This window comes from Sus scrofa, chromosome 11 (assembly GCF_054392235.1).
Source record: "Sus scrofa isolate SSC_HxYL_T2T_F1_AM1 chromosome 11, Sscrofa_HxYL_maternal_Yorkshire_Landrace_v2.0, whole genome shotgun sequence".
Classification (NCBI taxonomy): Eukaryota; Metazoa; Chordata; class Mammalia; order Artiodactyla; family Suidae; genus Sus; species Sus scrofa.
The window spans coordinates 8,142,864-8,167,747 of NC_139393.1; the positions used below are offsets into that span (position 1 = coordinate 8,142,864).

At 50.0% G+C, this 24,884-nt stretch overlaps 1 protein-coding gene and 1 long non-coding RNA gene across 4 annotated transcripts in view; one reads left to right on the forward strand and one right to left on the reverse strand.

The window, feature by feature from the left end:
* Positions 1–521: 521 nt before the first annotated feature.
* Positions 522–10,258, reverse strand: LOC146398507 (uncharacterized). 3 transcript variants are annotated; one of them, XR_014819143.1, is made up of 3 exons: positions 9,030–10,242; positions 5,268–5,376; positions 705–3,636 (listed from the first exon to the last, which is right to left on the reverse strand). It is a non-coding gene; the product is annotated as an uncharacterized LOC146398507 (long non-coding RNA). The 3 variants fall into 3 exon arrangements; XR_014819142.1 differs by having other exon boundaries at positions 5,268–5,412; positions 9,030–9,484; XR_014819141.1 differs by lacking the exon at positions 5,268–5,376 and having other exon boundaries at positions 522–3,636; positions 9,030–10,258.
* Positions 10,259–11,898: 1,640 nt separating this feature from the next.
* The window catches only part of MEDAG (mesenteric estrogen dependent adipogenesis), a 48,214-nt gene continuing 35,228 nt past the window's right edge, over positions 11,899–24,884 (forward strand). The window contains exon 1 of the mRNA XM_084981388.1: positions 11,899–12,264. The gene's annotated coding sequence lies outside the window, so the exon portion shown is untranslated. The remainder of the gene's footprint in view (positions 12,265–24,884) is intronic.

The window sequence follows — 24,884 nt, forward strand, 5'->3', positions numbered from 1 at the left end:
GAGCAGAGCTGAGATTTGAACTTGAAATCTGATCACAGGCCTGCACCCTTAAGCGTTAAGGATTAGGGCTTCTCTCCAAAAGGATCGAGGTGGTCCTCCTGTGAGCAGCCTCTTAGCCTCCCTTGCTTAGGGCAGACATCTCCACATCTATAACCTGTACTCAGCTTATAACTGCTCCCATCTTAGCCACACGAGACCATCTCAGACCCAAGAAGGTTTTGTGGTGATAGGATCTTGATCTACTTCCAAGCCTTATTGATGGAAAATCCAGATAGTCTCCCATGCTTCCCCTACCTTGTCAGCCAAAAGTTTTTGTAGCAATGAAAATATAAGGAGAAAAGGAATTTCACTAGATTGGAAGAAGTGAGATCCAGCCATCCTTTAAGGCATTGAGAATGCTGATAAAGATCCTGGTTAAAAACAAAAGCACTAATATTGCTCTCTCTCTCTATGTATATACACACAATATATATTGTATATATCATCTACAATAATTATACACACACACACACACACACACAGCGTCTACAGAGTTCTTTACTGAGAGCTTCTGTGGCAGCAAAGTTTGTGATAAAGAACTGTCTTCCTGCCAGCACAGAGAGAGGCTTTGAGGCATAAACAGTCACACGCTGGCTCAGAGGGGACCAGAGTATTGGGACCTGGGCACTTGGTGGTACTTGAGTGTAGTTTTTTTCCTCTTTCAATTTTTTTGTGATTTTTTAAAAACTTAGAGTTGATTTGCCATGTTGTGCCAATGTCTGCTGTACAGAAAAGCAACCCAGTCATACATGTATGTACATTCTTTTTCTCATGTTGTCTTCCATCATGGTCTATCCCAAGAGACCGGATATAGTTCTCTTCTGTACAATAAGACCTCACTGCTTATCCACTCTGCATGGAATGCTTTGCCTCTATCAACCCAGTTGGGTGTACTTTTAATCTCTCTTGTGATCAGCTAGATTAGATACCTCCACCAGTCACAGCAGATGCCCAAGTATTTTTGAATAAATTAAAATAAGAATTGCCTCCATATACTGAGCACTGTGCTGGGATTGGGCTAAGTGTTATACTTACCTTGTCTTCATCCTTCTGGGATAGTTAGTTTTGTCAGCTTAGCCAGGTTATAGTACTCAGTGATTTAATCAAAGTCTAAGCTAGGCTTTACTGTGAAGGTATTTTGCAGATATGGCTAATATTTACTATTGGTTGATTTTAAGTAAAGGAGAGGCCCTCCTCTGTAAGATATGGGCCTCATCCAATGGTTAAAAGGCCTTATGAGCAAAAGCTGGGGTTTCTTAGAGAAGAAGAAATCCTGCCTCAAGACGGCAGTTTCAACTCCTGCCTTAGTTTCCAGCCTGACCCCTGGCATCTGACTCGCCAGCCCCCATAGTCGTGTGAGCCACCTCTTTAGAATAAATCTCATAATATATACGAGATGTTCTGTTTGGGGGGAGAAGCCTGATACATCGTCTAACAACTCTACGATTAGCTCCACTTTTCAGCCGAGGAATCTGGGGCCCAGAGATGTTGAGTTTGGAGATTTCCTCCAAGTCGCAGCATTAGTGAGAGGTGGAGCTGTCTGTTTCCAGAACCTGTGGTTTAAATGCCTTGATCCATGGCCTCACCAGAGCAGCCAAAATAAACGAAGTCCAGCCCAGGGAGTTCCCATTGTGGCTCAGCAGAAATGAACCCAGCCAGGATCCGTGAGGACCGGGGTTCAATCCCTGGCTTTGCTCAGTGGGTTAAGGATCCAGCGTTGCTGTGAGCTGTGGTGTAGGTTGTAGACGTGGCTCAGATCCCTCATTGCTGTGGCTGTGGCTGTGGTTGTGGCCAGCAGCTGCATCTCTGATTCAAAGTCCAGCCAGGGAGTCTTGGAGAAATGAGAGCTGAAGTAGGTATGTCGGCATTGTGGTCCTTCCTGAAGGATTTGCAGTAGTTTGGGACTCTTGATTCTCAGAGAACCAATTTCTTCACAGCCTTGACGTCGCTAATATGCCAATTCTGGAGAATGGTTGGCACCCTCAAGTCTTCTGGCCATAGCCAACTTGTGTGCGTCCTGGCCAGCCTGGTCCCCGGCCACCCCAGCACAGCCGTTCCCCACTGAGGTGCAGCTGCTGCCTGGCCCGTCTCCCCGCTTTTCTGTCTTGAGGGCGGGCCCACGTGCTCATCTCCCTCACCAGGGCATCCCAGGCATGCGGCTGGGTGCGTGGCACGCACTCCTCCCCCGTAAGCTTGTGTTGAAGGAAGTCTTGAATGGCTGCGGTGAATGTTTCCACTTTGCAGAGCGATTTGAACTTGTCTCCACCCTCCATTTCTGGGAAGGTGCTGACAAGGGGCCAATAGCCCCATGACCTTGTGGAAGTAAGTCTCAGGTTTCGGTGGCTGGATGAGCTGCCAGTGACTGAACAGGCAACCTGCTGCTCTGATCAGCGAAGCCCTTGCCCAGGGCCTCCACTGGCCGGGAAGGCGAGGCCAGAGAGCTGTGCCCGGGAAACCTGCGCTCACCGCACGCCCCTTGGAGCCTGTCTTCAGAATCCATAAACTGGGGGCAGATTCTCAAGGGCCTGTGTCAAGTACATAACAAGGGCAAACCTTTAGAAAATGAGCCTTCCTTTAGCCTCGGGAAACATCCTCAAGACTGGCAGAAACTGGCCTCAGGATAGAGGGAGCTGGGCCAGGCCGAGGTGGGGAGCACTGGGTGTTTGTGCTGTGACTGGCAGGCTGTCACCAGAGTTGGCTGGGGAATTCTCACAGGGCCGAGTGATCTGGTGTCACGTCAAATCAGGATCACGGAAGAGAGCCCTGGCCTGGTAGCTTGATGTTCAAGGCAAGTCCTTAAACGCTCCAGCCTTCATTTCATTATTAGGATAATTGGTCGGGGGCCTCCCTGGATTTTAAGACAGGATTGCCTCAAACCTCCACTTGGATGGCTTGGAGGTCCAAAGTCCTTGCTGAGTTTGTGCAAAGCCCTGGGCCTCCACCCTCGGTTCTCTCTCCCTCTCACTCGGCAGTAACCTGAATCCCAAACTCAGCATCTTGTGTCACCTCCCTGTGCCCTGCACTCTTGCCAAGATCTGTCAACCACGAGGTGGTGAGCATGTGGGGCCCACACTAGCACCACCTCCACCTCCACCCACTGCTGGTGCTACACCCAAGACCTTGAAACTTCGGGCAAAGCCAGGCAACCCTGCCTCTGCTCTGAGACGGGGCCCCGGTTGGTACCAGGGCGCCTGTGTGCTCCCATCTTCCAGAGCATTGGCTAAACCATCAGCCCCCAAGATGGCAGCCTGGGAGACCAAGCTGGTATCCGTCGCCTGGCCATGTGCAGAACCACCTTTCCTGCTTCCCTCTGACCCCAGGGGTGCGTGTGGAACGTGGTCGCGGTTTATGGTTCTGTGGTCCCAACATGTGGGATGAACACTGGGGTGGACGCAGCTCAAGGTCAAGGGCCTCCACTGCAGAGGAACAGGCAAATGAACCAGGAGAACGATGCCAAGGCAGGTTCCAGAATGGACCAGCTGGGTGACCTAAGGCAAGGCTCCAACCTCTCGGAGCTTCAGTTTCCACTTCACGTGGCAGAAGATCCATGTTTTCCGTCCCTTCCACAGGTTGTGTGAGGCTGGCCTGAGCTCACACCTGTGAAAGAGCACACTTTATTTCACACTTCGTCTCACTATAAGGTGTTAGAAAAACACACAGCATACAGAGGGGACTTATTTTTCAATGTTCAGATTTAGGATTCTCCCCGCCCTGCCTGGCATCAAAGTGTGTGGGAGATGAGCTCAAATTTTGTCTTTTTTTTTTTTTTTTTTTTAATCGAGAGAAACTTGGAATAAAATCTCACAATCGCTCCCATAGGAGGAAGCTGAAAGCATCAAGATAGTTACTGCTCAGTCAGATGCTCATCTCAGAAAGTGTCTGAACAGTTTGACTGGGGTTGGGTGGACTTTTTAAAATGTCCACATGATGTGCACATGGTCTTGAGCTTCTGTGGCTTTTGTCAGTATGGCGTTTCCTTTCCCCGCCCTGGCTGTGCACATTGCAGGGCAGTGTCAGCGCCTGCAGCCGCACAGTGAACCCTCCCAACCTGCCCCACTCATCAGGCAGGATTATCAGGAGCAGGCGGTCTGGCTGGATTTTGAGTTGGGGCCCACCTGCACCTGCAGGGAATTACTGTTTTCTGACTCTCATGCCAGGTACCTCCCTGGGAGATTCTCAGGCAGGTGGGTCCCTGAACCCGGGCGTTTCCTCAGCCCTCTCTCTGCAGCGTGGTGTTCCTTTATTGCGGTGTATTCTGTTCTCTCTCCTTTTAGGAGAGGAGCTTGAGACTGGGGGGAGCCGGGTTAAGTTTGAGATGTGCTTCCCACATCCAAGCAGAGGAGGCTGTTAGATGCTCTGTTAGTGACCTGTCGCTGCCTGGCAAATGACCCCTAGACATACCGGTTTAAAACAAGGCGTAGTTTAGTATTTCAGTTTCTGGGCTCAGCGTCTGCATGTGGTTCAGCTGGTTCTGTGGCTCAGGTCTCCCCTTCACAGCTTTGGGCTGAGGGCCTCAGGTCCTCACTGGCTGTTGGCCAGAGGCCACACCCAGCCCCTCACCACGTGGACCTCTCTTCAGGGCAGTGCGGGGCAGGCAGCCGCCCGTACTGCCCGCAGAGGGAGCAGGGCGGCGCGGGGGGGGACCCAACACAGAAGCCGCGTCTTGTCGCTTTGGCCATACTTAATTTGTCAGCAGCAAGTCACTGGATGGAGCCCCTGCTCAAGGGGAGGGAGACCCCAGGACCATGAGCATCATCCCAGAGGCTGCCCCGGGATGAAGGATGTGAGCCTGGGGTTCCTGGCAGAGGCTGGGAGCTGCCGGCCACTTAGAGACCAGCTGCCCGGAGTGAACGGTTAGACCAGAGAAGAGCTCAGAGGCCTGAGGAAAGGAATAAGCAAAGGAGCACCAGGAGGGCTAGCGAGGTCAGGGTGGGGGCGCTGTGAGGGTTCAGAGAGGCCCAGTGGGACACGACTGGAGGGGCCGATGGAGGACAGGACAAGGTGAGGGGCAGGGGAGCCAGCCACATCCCCAGGGCGCTCTCTGCCATCCGCCCTTAAAGAGGTTAGGAGCCCTCGCCAATCGCCAGCCAATCGTGGGAACTCAGCAAGCCCTGGTCCCCACCCCCAGCAGTTTCAGTGATGGACAGTGAGCTGGTCCTCAGCAGTCTCCTCTTTGCTTAAGGCTGGCAGGGAGTCCCGGGCAATGGGCAGGGGGCAGGCATACAAACCAGGAAGCCTCTGCACAAGACGGGGAGAGGGTCGCTGCTCCCCCGTCAGTGCGCCTGGCCCTCAAGGCAAGATGGCAGGAAGGGTTGAGTCAGCACCAGGGAGCTGCAGCTGCAGGAAGAGAGCAGTCCCCTCAGAGCGGAATTCCTGGCCAGGCAGGCAAATGAGAAAAGGGGCGATTAAGCACTAGGAACAAAGGACAATCACGACAGACGGGCAGGGAGGTGGCTGCAGGGTGTGGACGACTGTTTCCTGCCTTCCCGGCATTCCCCAGACAAGATGCCCGGTGTCCGTCCATTCATTCAGCCACTCCACAGGAAGGAAGGATTTATGGAACACTTTCTATGCCTGTGGGCATCTCCATGGGAGCCTGGGCTTCGTAGACGGAAGTTGTTACACGCAAAGGGGTTAGTCAACACGGTCCTACTGAGCAGCACAGAGAAGTATATTCAGGGCCTTTTGATGACCCATAAAAAGGAAAAAAATATTTTTTAAAAGTTGTCTGTATGTGTGTTACTCAATCACTTTGCTGTACAGCAGAAATTAACACAACAGTGTAAATCAATTCTACTTCCGTTCAAAAAAAGGAATTCAGGAGTTCTTGTTGTGGTGCAGCAGAAACGAATCCGACTAGTACCGGTGAGGACGCGGTTCAATCCCTGGCCTCACTTAGTAAGTCAGGGATCCGGCATTGCCGTGAGCTGTGGTGTAGGTTGCAGACGCTGCTGTGGCTGTGGCATAAGCCAGCAGCTGCAGCTCCAATTTGACCCCTAGCCTGGGAACTTCCATATGCTGTGGGTGTGGCCCTAAAAAGCAAAAAAAAGAAAAAAGAAATAAAATAATTCAACATAATGAATTAAAACACAAAACAAAAACAAAAATGAGCAAGCAGAATGTGACAATGGTCTTGCCTTGGGGAGCTTAGAGTCTAGAGGAGGAGGCAGACAGAATGCCACACAGCTTCATAAACGTTAGGGCAGTGCTGACCGACAAAACCTCTTTCTCGACCCAACATTTGCCAGCCCCTTGGAGCCTTCTTAACGGTGCCTCAACACTGGTCCTTGTGCTGTCCTTGCATCACCCCGTTGTAGCAAGAATCTCGCTGAACTTGTATAGGGAGACTCCCTACCCTTGATATCTCATCACCCAAGATGTCTAATTGAATTCCTCACCCCCACCCCTGAGACCTGATGACACTGGCCTGCCTTCAGCTAGAATCCTATTAAATCAGTTTAGCCAAAAGCCCTGCCCTCGATGTCCCCTCTGAGTAATTTCCAGCCACCGACCTTCCTACTCTGCTCATTGGCCATAACCCCCCCTTGTCTTTGTGTTGGGCGTTGAGCCTGATCTCCTCATCTCAGCGCCTATTGCAATGATCCAGAGTACATCCTCCTTACCATGGTAACAAGGGTCAGAATAAGCTTTTCTTTCACCTGCCTCCTGTGAAGGGGGGATACTCTGTGCTGTGGGAGCAAATGAATAGGGGGTCTGACCTTGTCAGGGAGGTCAAGAAAGGCTTGACCGAGGAACAGTGCTTAAGCTGGGATCTAACATCCCCAGGTGAAAGGATGGGAAGAAGGATGTTGAAAATTGTCCAAAACTTGGAACTAAAGCAAGAGGATGAGTGCATGCCCTTTCAGGGTTAAATTGGAACAGTGTCGCAAAGGCCCCTGCTAGAATCATCAAGGGGAACATACCTAGTCTGACCTACTCTTAACTCGTGATTTGGGCCCAAGCTTTGTGAAGTTAGGAGTTAATTTGTAGACAGTCACTCAGCGGCAAATGACTTTTTTTTCCCCCCATCTAGCAGAGATGCAAACATTTCTGTCCAGGTGAAAAGATGACCTCAAAGCTTACTGTTACGTCACCCTGTAGGATAGTAACTGGCTTTGTGCCTAACTTGGCAAACTTATTTCAATATTCCCATCCTTGGACAGCAGAGAAACTTCCATTCCACACATGCTCTCTGGACCTGTTTTCGACAGTGAGGCACTTGCTCTCCATCCACCAGGTTCAAAGCCTCGCTGCCCTTGGTGGCCTTTCTCCCTCTCCTTCCCTGGCCAGTCAGTTACTAAGTTCCTCCAGCCCTTTCTTCAGCCTCGACTCTGAGAACTGCCCCTTCCTTTCTGTCCCCATGGTCACCACCCTTTCCAGGTGCCTGAATCCATGAGGGTTTATCATGATTCTTCCAGTTTTCAGGCTCTTGCCTCTCTAATCCATTCCCATATGTTTTTGCCAGATTCGTCTTGCTTATAAAAATGCTGCTTTCACTTGTCACCACCCTGTTTAAAGTCCTCCAGTGCATCCACAGGTACAACTCAGCTTCATCTCTGGCCTTTCAGAAGCTTTGCACAGGAAGGGCTGAGTAAGGTGCTGGTTGGGTATGTTTTCTGCTTCTGGGAATCTTCAGGGGGCCTCTTCTCACCCTTAGCGCTCCCCATCCAGTGGGATCTAAGCACAGCTTGCCAAGCGATGAGACTCGCTACTAAACTGTCAGCCCGTGAGTGGGCACTGGATTCATGGCAGCCAGCACTGGCCTGGCATCAATATCTGCCTAACAGGAACAGCTGTGCTGGATGGAGGCCCCAGACCAGTGTGCTCCTCTCCTGGGAGAGGGCAGGGCGGTGGAGGAGAGCCAGCAAGGGGCGCAGGATGAGTCACCACTCTGGAGTACGGGCATGGCAGCCATAGGGACAGCAAGGTGACAGTGCTGCCAGGGCCACACTGTGACCTGCATGACCTTGTGACGCATTAGCCATGCAAGTCTTTTATTTTCTGTAGTCGGATGCTTTGACATCAGGGCTTGCTGACCCCACAGGGGCTGACCTTTCTCAGAGTTAGTCTAGACCTAGAGCTAGTGAATAACCCATCCGGGGACACGCTTCCCAAAGGCAAACCAACCAGTCCCGAGCCCACAGCCCACCACCTCCTAGTGGCTGTCACACTCTGGGCCACTAGCGCCCTGCCCTAATCACCTAGGGCCAGGAACCAGACCACTAGGGACAGCCCTATGCCCAGGGCTGCTGAAATTAGTCAAAGCAGCCAACCCCAAACCCTGTCCCCTTCCTCACCCTTTCCCTCTGCATACACCGTAATAAAGGCTCCTGGCCCAGCTCTCCCCGTCCTCTGCCTCCTGACTGGCCCTGGTGCCTCCCCGTGAGGCCCTGTGTGCTGTGGCGCCCCCTCCTCTTGGGAGCGCTGAGGGACACTCATCTGATCTGCACCTCAGATTTTCTGTTAACACACTAGCCTGTCAACTACCCTCCTATCTGTGTGGAGCTTGGCAGTGTGGGTGTCCCTGTTTTTCTCAGAGGCAGGGCTGTGCGTGTCCCCCTATCCCTACATCTCAGACCCCTTTGCTTAAGGTAAACTAAGTGGCTCTGTCCCATGAAATCCAAAAAAGCCAACAACAGAGATTCCAGATCTGACCTGTACCTACTTCTCGCACCTGTTCTCCCTTGATGCTTCTCAGACCCTTCAGCTGCACCCACATGGGGTACCTTTTTATTCTCGAATGTTTCTGTTTTCCACACCTGGTCCATCCGAGGTCTCCTTCAGGAACGCCCTCCTCCTCCCCTCTGATGGCTAAGTCTACCCTCCTTCGAGGCCCAGCTCAGCGAGCCTCAGCTCTCCATTACGGTGGCCCTGTCCTCCCCTGGACACAGGGGACCCCTGCGGCCGGGCCCTTGGTAAACGGCCCGGGCCCCTCCCATGATCGGCACTGACCGCTCCAGGTTCCGGAGTCATCTCCCCCAGGGTCTTACCTTCTCTTGGTTCAGGGCCCGAAGGCTTGGTTTTGTGCGATGACAGGATGCATTTGATATCAACTGCATCCTCCACATCTTCCTACTCATGGAGTTGGGGTAGGAAATCCCCAGATGTGACGCAGTTGTCACCGTGTTGAGCCAGGGTCTGGCCAGGAGGGGAAGCCAGGCATCCATCGGCTCACCGCTTCCTCCTGGTCTAACCCGCCTGGGGGCGGGGCTGCCTGTCCCCAGCGTCCCTGGACAGAGAGCCTGCCTTCTCTTGACACTTCCTTGCACCCTGGAAGACCTCACCTTCTTGAGTGCCCCATGGGGCCTGAGAAGGAAGGTGAAATGTCATGAAATGAGAGAGGAACTAGAGGGGGCCCTGGGCCACCTACAGGGACCTGGGGACTCTCTCCTGCGTGGAGGCTGGGGCTTGGGTGGGAGGCTTGGAAATCCAAAAGGTCCTTCCCAATTTGGCCTTGGGCTGACTTGTTTGTAATAAAAACACTTGGTTTGACTTCCACGGAATCCAATCTGTGATGTAAATGCCGCAGAGTTGCAGTCCACATTCCTTCGCGTCCCCAGAGAAGCTCTGGGCAGAAGGCGTGAGAGGTGGAAACAAATAGTTCCTGGGACTGACTCCAGTCCGAGGCATTGCACTTAGGGTTTGAGCCGTGCAAATAAGTGGGATACAAAAATTCAAGCTTTAAGTGTACCTTTTAAATGACAAGCGACAAGCGAATTAAGCGTGTCCTGGGAGACGGGCTGTGTCTCTTTAAATGCTCTTTGGGTTGCCTGGGCATGTTGTCATCAGCAGATGGCCCTACCTCCCCCCCCCCCCGCTCCCACCCCCCCTCAGCAGACCCCCCTAATAGCTAATAGCCTGCAGTGACCAAAGCCGTTAAAAGGATTACCACCCGGTCCAGCACAGACACAGTGCTCACGAGGACTGCCTTTCCCCTTTGGTTGTTGTTCTCATGGATGAATAAGGGCCCGATGTTGAAAAATCGAAATAGGGAGAGCGGAGGGTTCTGGTCATTCTTTTCAGTGACACCCCCTAACCAGCCTTAGGATTGGAAATTCCTTTTTCAGAATGATGGCAGACGTCAGCCGTGCGGCTCCGGCAAGCTCTGAAAGTACACAGACAGCACGCAGACCTCTGCCCTCATCACCATGATATCTCAAACTCGATTTCTCCAGCACCACAGCGAGCCTCTTTGCTCTGCCCGTTCAGGCCTGTGTTTGTGCCTTAGAAAACAAACCACCAGCCCAGCCCAGAGCCACGTCGCTGGCTGAGGAATGCTCTGAAATACTGCCACCCAGTGGCACTTCTGAGGCATAACAGCACACAGCCAGGGAGCAGGGAACCCAGTTTCTTGAGCTGAAGGACCAGGTGGGAGAGGCGTGTGAAAACTGGTCTGGAACCACTAGGCCCAGCTGCAGAGAATCGGGTTTCTAGGCAGAAAGGCAGGTAGCTAGTTTGGAGCTGTCTGAGTAGGGCAAGTGCTGGAAACATGGAGAAAGGCAGCTGGGATCTAAAGAGAAGAATAAAGAAGGTAATGACATGACACCACTGAGCTGTCTTTTCTAAGAGGAAGAAATACACATTTCCTCTAAGTGAGACCTGGGGAAAGATGACGGGGAGATGAGTCAACAGAACACTCTCTGGAGCAGGCCGAAATTTGGACATCTCTGTCTCTACGTGTCAGGGTTTTTAAGGATCCTTGGGCTCTATTGATCTGCGGGGACGTCACCAGACCTCAGTTTCTTTTTTTTCTTCTTCCATTTTTCTTTTTAGGGCCACACCCGCGCCATATGGAGATTCCCAGGCTAGGGGTGTAATCAGAGCTGCAGCTGCCGGCCTACGCCACAGCCACAGCAATATCAGATCTGAGCCACGTCTGCAACCTACACCACAGCTCATAGCAACACCAGATCCTTAACCCACTGAGCAAGGCCAGGGATTGAACCCGCAACTTCAGGGTTCCTAGTCAGATTTGTTTCCGCTGAGCCACGATGGAAATTTCAGGCCTCAGTTTCTTTACCCGAAGAAGCTGAGCAAGATCTCTAAATCTCCTCGCAGCCCTACCATCGGGAGAGTTTATTATCTGAGCAAACAAGCAATGCAGAAATACAGGCAGTGTAAGCCATGGGCAACCCTTAAATCATTCATGTCTGACTTCCAAACGCTGTGCCAGAGAACACAAAAGATGCATCCATTTTTAACCCTCAATGATTCTGTGCTGGGACAATGCTTGGAAGGTGTCTCCCCACAGGACGTGGGAGATTCTCAAAAGAAGCTGATGCCTCACCTTCCAGCATCAGCACAGGAAGCCCAGCCCCCCAGGGATCTAGAACCTTCCAGCACTTTGAGGGGGGGAGGGGTGGGGATTGTTGAAAGGAAATGGGCTCAGAAAGGAGGCTGTGCTCCATTAAAACTGAAGCAAAACCAGAAACTAATGGGTTTGTTATTTAATAGGTCACCCTTTTCAGTAATAGATTTATTTTCAAAAGAAAACTTCTGTTAGAGGGCAAGTTATTGGGAAGAAATCAGATTCTGCTGGTTGAAATGTGAAGAAGCCAGGCAGGAAGGATGGGGGTGGCTTGTAGGTTCCTCTCCTCTTATCTGATAGTTCCTGTCCAGCCCCCGTCATCAGTATTTCCTGGGAAACGGCATGTGTGATCACGATTTTAAAGACCGCTGGAATCCGTTTCCAGCCAAAGTCTGAAAGAAGATTTGGGTTCAGGCTCCATTTGAAGAAACCCAGGTTGTACTTCCCCCAGCATTTAGGGTAGGATGTTCCCGCTTATCTAAACTGCTCACATTGCAAATATGAGCAGCAGAGCCGGGGATTTAAATTCGGTCTTGATGGGAATTTGAACCGAAATAGTCTGCCCACTGCCACTTCATAAGCCGAGAATCATCAAGCCAGCTACACATACCTCGAGGGGGCCTTGCAGTTGCTCAACATAAATCAGCAAAATGACAGGCAATTGACTTTGAAGACAGCTCTCACATGGCTGAGTGGCTGGAGCTGCTGGAAGCAGATGAGGGCATTTTCCTGTAAACACGCCTGTGATTAGCACCGGAGTAAACGGGCGAGCGGCTCTATCTGTCAGACGCCAGCCTGCTCGGGACTTGTCTTTAGGTGGGAATCAACATGTGACTCAGTGCGGCCAAGTTGGCAGTTGTGAGGCAGAAGCTTGTATTTCAACCCCTGGTGCGTACTCCTTGTGACTTGCCCAGAAGGTAAGCAAGCAGATCACTCGATCTGGCCGTGCTTTTGTGGCGCAACGTACCAGGACTGTGGGACCCACACCCTCCAATGCCAAAGCAGTTTGGCTTGGCCCCCTCTCTGCCACTGTCCAGCTGGGCTGGGCATAACTCCGATTTTGGCAAAGGGGAAAGGTGCACCTTTCAACAGCTGACCTTACTAGGGCCATTTGGGGTCACCAAGTCACAGGCCTGAAGCAATCAGGAAGGTGACATCAGTGGCTAAGCTGGCTGGAGGCCCCTGGGAGAGTGCTGACCGGTCCAGGGAGGCAGGCTGACCCTGCTGCAGTGGGGGTTTTGCCAATGGGGACAGAGAGCCCGGGGTTGTCATACCAACTGGTTTTTCAAAAGAAGCCAGAAATCAGGATTTTCATGAAATGCTATGTCTGCCAAAGAAACCATGACTACAGGCCAAAAGCAACCTCTGGTGTCCAGTGGCAGGGCCACCTTCATTTTGGCTCCTCCAAGCTCACTCCAGCTGTATCAAGTCTCTGAGCCATTTAAAGGGCTTTCCAGGAGAGACAGAGAGTTTGCTTAGACATCCTTGACAAGGGAATGCAAAGTCTCCCAGCTCTCCAGATCAAGAAGAGAGTATGTAAAAATTTTTTTTTTCAAATTTAGATCTTTCATGCGCAACTTAAACCCCTTCTTTTTATTCTCAGTCAGTGGAAATTCATCATTGTCAGAGTGATCATAAGCCACACGCGAGTTTTAGATTCCACTGGCAGGTAGCAGAAGGCAAGCCTGGAGCTCTGGAATTCCCGCGCAGGTAGCTTGTGCTGTGGGGGAGCAAGCAACCTGCTGGACTGGGCACTGGTCGCCAAGTGCTTTGAACCTCCGTTGGCCCTTTACGGAAAGACTTCTCTCCACCTTGCAGGGTCCTCTCCTGGAAAAGCAGGTTCTGGAAGACATGGCCACTTCCTCCTGGGTTCAGCTTGATTGACTATGACTCTCAGGCCACTTCTTGCCACGTGTTTGGGAAATCTGGGCAAATTTCTTCACCTTTCTACACCTTGGGGACCTCGTCTGTAAGATAGGGATTAAAATCGTGCTTGGTCTACAGACTTCCAGTGAGGAGTAAACGAAACGGTCTAAGTTAGTACTCAGCTCTGGTCCTGGCATGTGGTGAGCCTGGAAGATGCAGCTTAGGTGATGAGCTGGGCACAGTGGTGATGATGGGGAGGGGGGAGTCTAGTGGGGCCCACGTTCTGGATGACTGGGTGGGGAGTGGAGCCGTTAATTGAAGCAGGGGATACCAGTGAGCGACTGGGTTGGGAGACAGGCAGTTTGCTTAATCTGTGGCACAATGAATTTAAGTCCCCCCCAAGCCTGAGGTACAGCAGTCCAGTCAGAAGCTGAGTTGTGGGTTTGGATTCTTGGTGGAGACAGTCTCAGCTTGGAGGCAGCAGTGATGATGGTGTGTGGGTGAGATTGCCCAGAGAGAGTGTAGTTTCAGGGGACAAGGGACACAAGAGGACTGAGACCCCAAACCAGAGGTTCAGTGGGAAGGGGGTCGGGGAGAGAAGTGAGAGGGGGCATCTCGAGAGTTGGAGGGACGAAGTCCCAGAGAAGGGTTTTGTGGGAACCAATGGGGCAGTGGAGGACATGGTTCCGTCTTTGAGAGGTTTGCAGTCTGATGAAAAAGCCAAAACAAACAGAAGGATTTCTCAAGATGGGGCATCCAGAGAGGTGGCGGGAAGGACCCGAGAGAGGAGTTCCACTGTGGCATGGGGATGACCCCGCCAGGTGCTCCTGGGGTGGTGGTGGAAGGCACTACCTGAGGTTATATGGGAGAGGCTCTTTGGGGACAGTGACAGCAGAGGTTTGAGGAACCCACATGGCTCAGGGGCCCACACTGGAGTGCGCACGGGGCGGGGGTGGGGGTGCTGTGGAGTGGGGTGCGTGGCTTCTGACCCAGCAAGTGCACTCCAGGCATTGCCTGACGCCTACTCAGCCTTCTGGGCCCGAATGGGGAGCAAAGTCTCCAAGGGAGGCAGCGCCTCTCCCTGCCTGTGCAAGGCTGGCAGCATGTGCCACAGGGGGTGGGGAGAAGGCGGGGGAGGCGAGCTGGGGCCTTGGCATCACTGTGTGGTGCTCCTTGTGTGTGAGGGGACCAGAGAAGGGGGCCAGGAGCCAGAGGGATGGTGGATGGTAAGGGACTCCGGCATATGGATGAGGAACGGAGGGAGGGATGGAAAATCCCAGAAAAGGAAGAGAGATGTTTCAGAGGGGAAACGTCCTGACGCCACAGGCGGCATTTTGCTGAAAGGGAGAGGAACCCACCGGACAGTGCTGGAGGCTGCAGCTGGTCCTGAGGGTAGCGAGCAGGTGCCCAGCGCTGAGCCTGCCCTGGCCCTCCCCTCTGGACAGCCGGGACCTCCCTGCCTTTTCCCGGGAAGCAGCAGCTGGTAGCACGGTGCTTTCCAGAAGATCCGGGTGCCTGTGAATGAGCCCACTGGACAGAGATCCAGGGCAGAGCCACATGTCAGGGACATGCCACCAGGGGCAGCCGCATCCATGGAGGTCCCTGCCCTTCCCGGGCTGCAGGGAAGCCCCAGCTGGGGAGGCTCCCTACCTGGCATCTGTTCTTCCCTCCCTGTGGCTCCCTTTGAACTTGAACCCTGTACAGCCAGACCCACAGTAAAAAGGAAGCAGGCGCAGCTAAGAAGGTCAGAGACAGGCTGATGGCTCTTCTTCATGGGCCCGCCTGGCACCTCTGGAGCTGCCGCCTTTGTTCTGTGCCTCCTGTCTCCCTCTTCCCACATAAAACTGCTCAGACCCACGTCAGCTCCTGGTTCCAACACGGAAAATATAGCAGCACACAATATGTTGTTTTGGCAGAAAGCTATGAATTTGAGTATGGAATGTCTGTCACGGGGGCCCATCCAATTAACTCACTTGTCGAGAAATCAGAATAAATAGTTGAGAAGAGGCGACTGCAGCTTCGCACAGACCTTTATTTCTTGCTTATTTTCCTGGTTGAGCAGGTGCAGTCACCAGGACATAGATTTAGGGTGCAGGAGGAAAGAATCCAGTCTTCCCCCGCCCCCCCGGCCTCCCCTTCCACGAAGAAACGGGGTCACTGCCGTGCATTTCCGACTCCGGAGTTCTGGGGAACTTCTGCTTAGGAGCGTGTCGTGGGGGCAACCCTGGCAGGTTCCCTGTGGTCTGACACAAAGCTTGGGCCTGACTCCAGAAGGTTCCCCCTTCTTAGGTTTTCCTCTGTGGCTGACGGGCTTGGCCACGCCCAGCGAACAGGGAAGGGGTCGGACAGCCCAGCCTGACACTTGTGCCCCAGGAAGCGGGGGTCCCAGGACAAGCCCCCAAAGGGAGGGCCCCGGGCTCTCGGGGAGCGCAGGGGCACTGCCTCGCCCCTACTGGGGAGCCGACGTGGGCCCCAGGGCAGCCTTTGCAAGACCTGCTCTACCGCGAGGCCCTTGAGAAAGAAGAACCCAGGGCACATGCGCGCCAATCACGTGGCTTTCCTTTGCGCTTTTTCCTGGGGCTCTCGGTCTTTACGGCCTTGCTAAGGTGGAGGTGAAGCCCAAGGCCATTCCGCATGGCACCTGCATCCCTAAGTTCGGAAGAAGCTGACGTGGGCCAGTTTCCTGCAACCGTAGGAGCAGCGAGGGACTGAATTTCCGTGGCCCACCAGGAGGCTTGGCCCGTCGCGCCCGCACGCCTTTCCCCAGTCCCGTGCTTCTGAAAGGCGCCCTCCCGGCCTCCGCGGGCCCCCATCCCTGCCCGCAGCCCCTGCGCTGCAACCTCCCAGTCATCAGCATTCACTCTCCGGTTCTGCTTCAGTGTTTTTCCAAGAGTGGTGCATAAGCCCCAGGCCAGGCAAGAGTACTTTTTGACCTTTGCTCTTGGAGGCAAGCGCTCCAAGTAATGAGGGCCGGGAAGAAGGAAAAGGCAGTGCTGAAGCCCAAATTCCATGTCCTGGGCGTCAGTCAGGAGTCAAAGGCCCCTTCTTCAAGGGCTGCAGACGAAGTTTGCCTTTGTGCTGCGGTGCTGCTTCCATTTCAAAGGCTCCATCAGCAAATTGCGTGAGTCATTCCTGGAACCTTCAGGAGTCTCCATGGTGACAGGGTTGAGTGGGCCGGAGGAGGGAAGCCAGCATTCACTGCACTCCCCAACTAGTTCCTCTTTTCTGATTTTTTTTTTCCGCTTTCAATAGAGACCATGGCTGAGGCTTTAGCTTTTTATTTTTCTAGCGAACCACAAAATGGGGCCTCCCTAAGCTCCTTTTCCATTTTGTCACAAAACATTTTATATAAATATGTATTCTTCTCTTTACCTGCCGTTGTTGAGGCCATTAAAAAAAACAAAACAAAAACTATGCATTTGTAGGTTTGAGGGTTTTTTGTTTTGTTTGTTTGTCCAGTATTTTGAGAAAAGATCTGATTTCCTGTTTGTATCAATGCAGAGCCTCTGTTACCTGGAACAGAGACGCCAGTAGCCTCAGCCCCAGAGGGTGGAACACCTTTCTAGCCCACCAGCCACACAGCAGAGGTTGACCAGAAGTCTGAAAATACTGTCCAATCAGGATTGGCAGAGACGTGGATGTTCCTATACTCCAGTGCTCTCAGTGCACAGAACAGTTTTCCTGTGATGCTCAGGGCAAAGCGCAGTACTCTGGGCCCGATAGGGAAGGAGTTAGGGAAGGAGCGTTGCCATCCCTGTCTTGGTCCCAAGAATCTGAGCAGGAATCTAGGGTTTTTGTTTTTGTTTTTGTTTTCCAAATAGAACTAAGTATTAAAATTTGTCCCCAGTGTAATGCGACTTGATCAATCTAAATATATTTGTATAATCTTGGGGGTACAGATCCTGTGGCATAGTGGTATGTCACCCAAATGCTCACGTCTGTGGGTGGCGATGAGTTTACAACACATGGTAATCTGAATTCTGCTGCCTCCAGTGTCCCCCAGCTGCAGCAGGACACACAGCCTCCCGAAGCCCTCCCCTGGCTCTGTTGTCTCCAGGGCCATGGCCTGAGCACTCTGCTCTGTAGGCACAGCCCCTCTCTCCACTGGTGGTGACTGAAGACCCAGTGTGCCGACCCTGGCAGGGCTCGGGGTGGGATGGGGGGTGGGGGTGGAAAAGGGCCTTATGTGCTCTGTTAGTCCCTGATGGGGACCCAAAGCAAGGATGCTCAGGCCTCCATGTACCAGTCCTCTCTCATCGCTTTCTGTCTCCTCCCATCGCCTCAGACCCAGCATTGGCTCCAGGAGCCCTGTCACATGGAAACCATGTCTTTGTAACCAGAATGCCTGTCACTAGAATTTCTCTGACAATGGGACTGTTCCAGTGGGTGTTGCTTGCTGAGTCTTGCTCAGGTTTCTTTCTCTTTTTCTAAATTAATTTTTAAAAATTAAATTATAGTTGATTTACTACGTTGTGCCAATTTCTGCTGTACAGCACAGTGACCCAGTCATATATATATATATTGTGTATATACACGCACACATATATATACACATTCTTTTTCTCACATTATCTTCCATCATGGTCTATCCCAAGAGACTGGATATAGTTGCCTGTGCTATACAGTAAGACCTCATTGCTTATCCATCCTAAGTGTAATAGTTTGCATCTACTAATTCCAAACTCCTAGTCCCTCCCACTCCCTCCCTCCTCCTTAACAACCACAAGTCTGTTCTCCATGTCTGTGAGTCTGTTTCTGTTCTGTAGATAGGTTCATTTGTGCCACATTTTAGATTCCATGTGGTATCATAGGGTATTTGTCTTTCTCTTTTTGACTTACTTCACTTTATATGAGAATATCTAGTTGCATCTATGTTGCCACAAGTGGCATTATTTTGTTATTTTTTATGGCTCAGTAGTATTCCATTGTGTATATGTACCACAACTTCTTAATCCATTCATCTGTCAGTGGACATTTAGGTTGTTTCCATGTCTTGGCTGTTGTGAATAGTGCTGCTATGAATATAGGGGTGCATGCATCTTTTTGAATTGTAGTTTTGTCCAGATACATGCCCAGGATTGGGATTGCTAGGTCATATGGTGGTTCTATATTTAGTTTTCTGAGGACCCTCCGTACTGTTTGCCATGGTAGATGTACTAATTTACATTCCCACCAGCAGTGTAGCAGGGTTCCTCTTTCTCCACACCCTCGCCAGCTCCTCAAGTTTCTTAACTTTTTTTTTTTTTTTTTGTCTTTTTGCCATTTCTTGGGCCGCTCCCGCAGCATATGGAGGTTCCCAGGCTAGGGGTCGAATTGGAGCTGTAGCCACCGGCCTACGCCAGAGCCACAGCAACATGGGATCCAAGCCGCGTCTGCGATCTACACCACAGCTCACGGCAACGCCGGATCCTTAACACTGAGCAAGGCCAGGGATCGAACCCGCAACCTCATGGTTCCTAGTCGGGTTCGTTAACCACTGCGCCACGACAGGAACTCCCCAAGTTTCTTAACTTTTGTGTGAGGTCATAAAGCTTTTCAAAGGTGTAGTAAAAGCCCTGAACCCTCTCTCGGAAAAGTGCATGTACACATGCAGCATTTCCCAGACAAACTCAGAAGTTTACAGACCTGGGGAACCAATTCCTGGGCCTCTGGGTAAGAATCCTGCCGAAGGAGGAATTTTCTTGCAAGGACTTTCTCAGCACCGCTTTGGTTTCTGGTCTAATCCAACTCATCAGTGTGCCCAAGATACTCACTGCAGCTGAACCCCCGCCGTGGGTGTACCCGGGTCCAAGCTGAGACTGCCGCGCCATGCACATGAATTTTCAAGTCCCTTATTCCACATATGCTGTCTATAAATAAGCCTGTAAAAGAAAGTATTTCCTACTCAAGCCTGCTCTTCAGGCTCCTGTAAAGATGCCTCCAGCTCCACTTGGAAAGGCAGAGCACCAAGGCTATGTGCCAAACCCTAGACAGCCCAGGACGCCAGCACTTGAGGCTGGAGAATCCAAAAGACACATATATAGGTCCTTATCTAGCTTGAATTTTTTAAAAATCACACATGCAATTAATTTTTCTGTTTTTCTGCCTGTTTTCTTTGTTGTGAAGAAGGTATTTGTAAAGTAAATTTATTTTATGTAACTTTTCCCTGCCCTGCATTTTGTCCTAAGCGATGGGATGTTGGGATGGTTCCTGTATCCATTTCTTGTGGCTGTACCAAATTACCACAAACATGGTGTCTTAAAACAATAGCAGTTTACTCTCACAGTTCTGGAGGCTAGACGTCCAAAATCAAGGTCTTGGCAAGGTCATGCTCCCTCTGCAGGCTTTCAAGGAGACCTCTCACCGGCTTCTTCCAACTTCCGGTGGCTCCAGATATTCCTTGACTCCTGCTGCCATCTTTCCATGCCTCCTCCTTCTCCCTGTGTGTCTCTCCTCTGTGTCTTTTATAAAGATACTTGTCACCAGATTTAGGGCCCAGCCCACTAGTCCAAGACGATCTCATCTAAAGCTCTTTAACTTAAATCTTAATCGCATCTGCAAGACCCTTATTCCAAATCAGATGACAGTCACAGGTTCCAGGGATGAGGATGTGGACACACCTTTGGGGCCCCCACTTTGGCCACTGCGGTATTGCTCATCTATGTCCCCAGGACCTCACAGTGCCTGGCCCGCAGTCACAGCCTAGCAGGTGTCAGTGTGTTTGTGTCTGATGGTTTAGAATTGAACTTGGCACTCAGGCATTCTATCTGCCCAATTCTGAGTAAAGGTGGTCTCTGTGGAAGGAGCTCGTGTCTTCAGCATTCCTTGGCTATGAAAAAAGCTACCAGACTAATCAGAGCAGTCTCTTGCTTTCCCTCAGGGATTTCTGATAGACTCTTTGATGCCATTGTTTCAGCTGAACCATGTTTTAGGTATGTAGAAGGTATCTAGGAATAAAGTAAATATGTTTGAAGGTCTTTTTTTCTCCCTTGAAGTGGGGTCTTCTCAGACCTTCAGCATCTGAAAATAAGTTGGATTTTATTTATGAGGTACCCTTATATGTGTATATTTCATAATGTATATTAGGATAAAAGATGCATTTATGAGAGTGCAACTATAAATTTTCATGTAGATGGTCTCATTCCTGTCATATGGCATTGCACTGACACCTAATCTTCACTTCATTTAGATGATACACATACAGAGGAAGTGGCATGCCTTTTCTTTCTTTAAAAATGCAGCTGTGACATAGAGGACAGACTTGTGGTTGCCAAGGGGGAGGGGGAGAGGGTAGAATGGATGGGGAGTTTGGGGCTAGTAGATGCAAATTACTGCATTTAGAAGGGATAAGCAATGAGGTCCTACTGTACAGCACAGAGAACTATATCCAGTCTCTTGGGATAGACCATGATGGAAAGTAATATAAGAAAGGGAATGTGTATATATGTATGACTGGGTCACTTTGCCATACAGCAGAAATTGGCACAACCCTGTAAATCAACTAATAAAAATATAAAAAAAAATTTTTAATGCAGCTGTGTATAATGCACTAATAGAGGATAAATTAATATAATCAGAGTTCCCCCCACTCTGGAGTGCAAATTTTAAGCTTTCAATGTACCATGAAGTCTCTCCAACCTCACTCTCTGGAATGGTTTTATTTGACAAGGTTAAAAGTGGCAGTGAGAAGTCTGGCTTTGCCAGCAGGAACTTTTTAAAACAAGTTCTATAATTCACACAGTACATACCTTGCAATTTCATGAGGGTGGTCATATTTTATTTATGAAATGTTTGGAGTCTGGAATCCAAAATTAGGGAAGGTCCAAAGTCTTTGTTCCCTATTCATAGTGTAAATGAGTTCAAGTTGCATTATTTACATGGTTTTTTTGTTCCACGTTCTTTTAAATGTAAGGCTTTGGGAGGGGGCTTTATTAATAATTTTTGTCATCATTTATTCATTTTCCAATGAACAAACAGCAGAAGAATCAGAATAGAGCCAGAGAAAAAGTAGTTTCCCTATCTGAGTGGTCACATCACATACCTTGGGAGTGGCAGGAACACACAAGTTAGGCAGCCACCCGATCAAAGCACACTGCCCAGGACAGTCAGGTTTAAATGGGGGTGTGTGTGGTGAGGCTTGAAGTTAAAGATGCATTAACATCAAGCCTTTCAACTTCACATAGTAATAAACCCCAGCAACAACACAGCATCAATCAACCAAATAAGACTTCTCTAAAAAAGCTTACACGTACCCCCGAGGGATCCCTGCGGACAGATTCCATGTCCAAGTTGAAAGGATGGTTGGAATTGCCTCCTCCTTGTCCTGCTCTCTGCTCTGCAAACACTTTGCAATTTTCTCTTTCCCGAAAGAAAATTTCATCTGCAAAGAGGCTGGCTCCTCTGCAAAAACTAGCCGACCTGTCTACTGCAATTAGTTAGCCTCATTGTTTCAAAGTACCGTGTGTTTGATTTTTAAGCTCCCTGACAACTCTATGTGGTTTTAATTAACTTCTTAGAAGACAGTTGTTTTAAATTCAAAAGGGTTCCTGGATAAAAAGTCACATTATCTGTTTGTGTCAATGTGTGTTTTTAAGCCTGCAAGCTTTTTCCTTGCTGCAGATAGATGGGATGCTTTATTTATCAAAGGTTGGCTTTTCCTATGTGTCTTTGTGAGAGATACATGCTGGGATTATTTTGTATAAAGTTCGGCCCAGACCAAATAAGGTGTAGGGAAGAAACAACTGATTCTGGCTCTCAAAACTCTCTGTGGCTGCATTTGCCTACAAGTTCAATTCGAGACCTATGAAGTTCTTTATAATGCATTGTGATACAGGCTTTTTAAAACACGATTTCTTTCTTTCTTTTTTTTTTCTTTTTTCTTTTTTTTCTTCTTTTTTGTCTTTTTAGGGCCGCACCCGTGGCACATGGAGGTTCCCAGGCTAGGGGTGTAATTGGAGCTAGAGTTGCCGGCCTACACCACAGCCACAGCAACCCAGGCTCCTTAACCCACCGAGCAAGGCCAGGACCTCGTGGTTCCTAGTTGGATTCACTTCCACTGGGCCACGACGGGAACTCCCGACAACATAATTTCTTTCTTTTCTTTTTTTTGTCTTTTTGCTATTTCTTGGGCTGCTCCCGCGGCATATGGAGGTTCCCAGGCTAGGGGTCTAATCGGAGCTGTAGCCACTGGCCTACGCCAGAGCCACAGCCACGCGGGATCCGAGCCACGTCTGCAGCCTACACCACAGCTCATGGCAACGCCGGATCGTTAACCCACTGAGCAAGGGCAGGGACCGAACCCGCAACCTCATGGTTCCTAGTCGGATTTGTTAACCACTGTGCCACGACGGGAACTCCCCAATAACATAATTTCTTGAGCAACTTCAGTACACCCAAGAGTGGGGCCTATTTGTTGTTTGTCCATGAGAGTGAATGGGAGTACTAAGCACATGGGATGCCAAGAGAGCAGGTGTAAACCAGGACTCCCTGGCAAACAGGTAAGTAGACTCCCACCAGACAGATGGAACTCTTCTGCCCCCTGGACTACTACCAAGGGCTTTTGAAGGCCCCATGTGTGCTGGCTTCTCCACTGAAGAGCTGTGCAATCTTGTGCCAGTCACTTAACCTCTCTGTGACTCTAAAATGGGGATAATAACAGCCCCTACTTGGGAGTTCCATTGTGGCTCAGCAGGTTAAGGACCTGACTAGTATCCACGAGGATACAGGTTCTATCCCTGGCCTTGCTCAGTGGGTTAAGGATCCTGCATTGCCACAAGCTGCAGCATGGGTCACAGATGCAGTTCAGATTCAGTGTTGCCATGACGTGGGCTAGGCTGGCAGCTGCAGCTCTGATTCAACCCCTAGCCTAGGAACTTCCATATGCCACAGGCACAGCCCTAAAAAGCAAAAACAAACAAACAAAACAGTCCCTGTGTCCTAGGGCTGTAATGAGGACTGAGTCCTCACAGAACAGAGCATGACAGTATTAAACACACATTATCTTAGCTTTTGGTATTGTTCACTTTTTTCTTCTTTTTTTTTGGATGCCCTTTGGCCTATGGAGTTCCTGGGCCAAGGATCAGATCTGGGCCACAGTTGTAGCCTACGCTTCAGCTTTGGCAATGCCGGACCCTTAACCACTGTGCAGGGTGGCGGGTCAAATCTGCATGCCAGCGCTGCAGAGACATCACCAATCTCATGGGGCCACAGCAGGAACTCCCTTTATTCACATTTTTGAATTGCATTATAACTCAAAGAAAACCAAGAACTATTAGCACGTGTCATATAGTGAAGCCTGATGTCCACTGGAGAACTATTGCCTTGATGATCTACAGGACACTTGCTGGGACGGGATGATAGTGAGGTTAGTTATGGCAATGCAGCAAAGGCTGACCAACCTCCTTCTACTCTCCTGCCCTGAGGTCAGAGAGTCGAGGTGCTGGATCTATTCACATGTGTAAAATAGGAAAAATGTATCTTTGTTGTATGTGCCATGGACACAGCCAAAAAAATTAAAAAAGAGCATAAGAATATTAAAGACTTCAATGATTCTCTCTCTCTGTCTCCCTTTTGGCATGAGATGTGCTGACATGAAGGGTATTTAATTTGAACAGTTAGTCTCCTGCTTGGTACATAGTAGGCATTTGTTAAATATTTGTTGGAAAAAGGAATGAATAATTAAAACAAACCTTATTACTCTTTTTACTATTTCAGTTCTGTTCTTCAGTTTATGTACTTATCCAACATTTATTCTATCCAGTTGACAAGTACTGTAAAAGACACTGAGAATCCAGCATCCTTCCTGCCCTCATAACCCGCACATAGCTTCTTCACTTAACCATCCGTTTAACCTGGGACATCGCCTTTGTGGTCCCTTTCTTCATATAAGATGACAGGAATTATAGCCTTTCTGAATAGCCCTTGGAGATGCTGTGAAAACGAAGTAGGATAAGATGGTTTGTAAATCATTAAGTTGTACACTACTATATCTTTGATGCACTCTAGCAGTTAGAATGCAAGTAAAAGGAAGCTTCACTCAAAATCGCTTAAACCATCCAGGGAATGTTAGCTCAAGTAATTGAAAATGCTAGTGATAATACTGGCTTCACCGAAGGCTTGATCCAGTAGGTCAATGATGTCATCAAGATTCCAGTTTCTTTCCTGTTCTTCACTTTGCCCTTTTCGGATGTCTTCTACGGTTTACTCCCCTTATGGTCCCCTGTGGCTTCCAGCAACTCTCAGGGAGGGTAATTCCTCATTCTAGTCCAGAAGAGAAGAGAGACTTTCCCTGCCAGGCTTTTCCAACAAACAAACAAACAAGAAAAACTTAAGATCCACTCTGATTGGGCCTCCTAAGGTCACATGTCCACTCGGTAGCCAATGTCTGTGTCCAGAGGGGCTGGAAAGCCCTCATTGGCTTAGCATAGACTACATACCCCAACCCTGAAGATGGACATGAAATCATCTCCCCCTCCCCCAACCTCCTGCCCCCCCCCACCCCAGTAGAAAATGGTTGGCTACTGGGCAGAGAATGAAGATGGAGGGAAATAGATAGTGAATATATAACCAACTAACTGTTCCATTAACTGAATTTGAAGCTAGTGTCAGCTAACATGCTGCCTGAAATCCATTTTATAGTCTTAGATGAACAACAACAACAAAAAAAACAAAACCTCAATGTTTGGAAAACTAA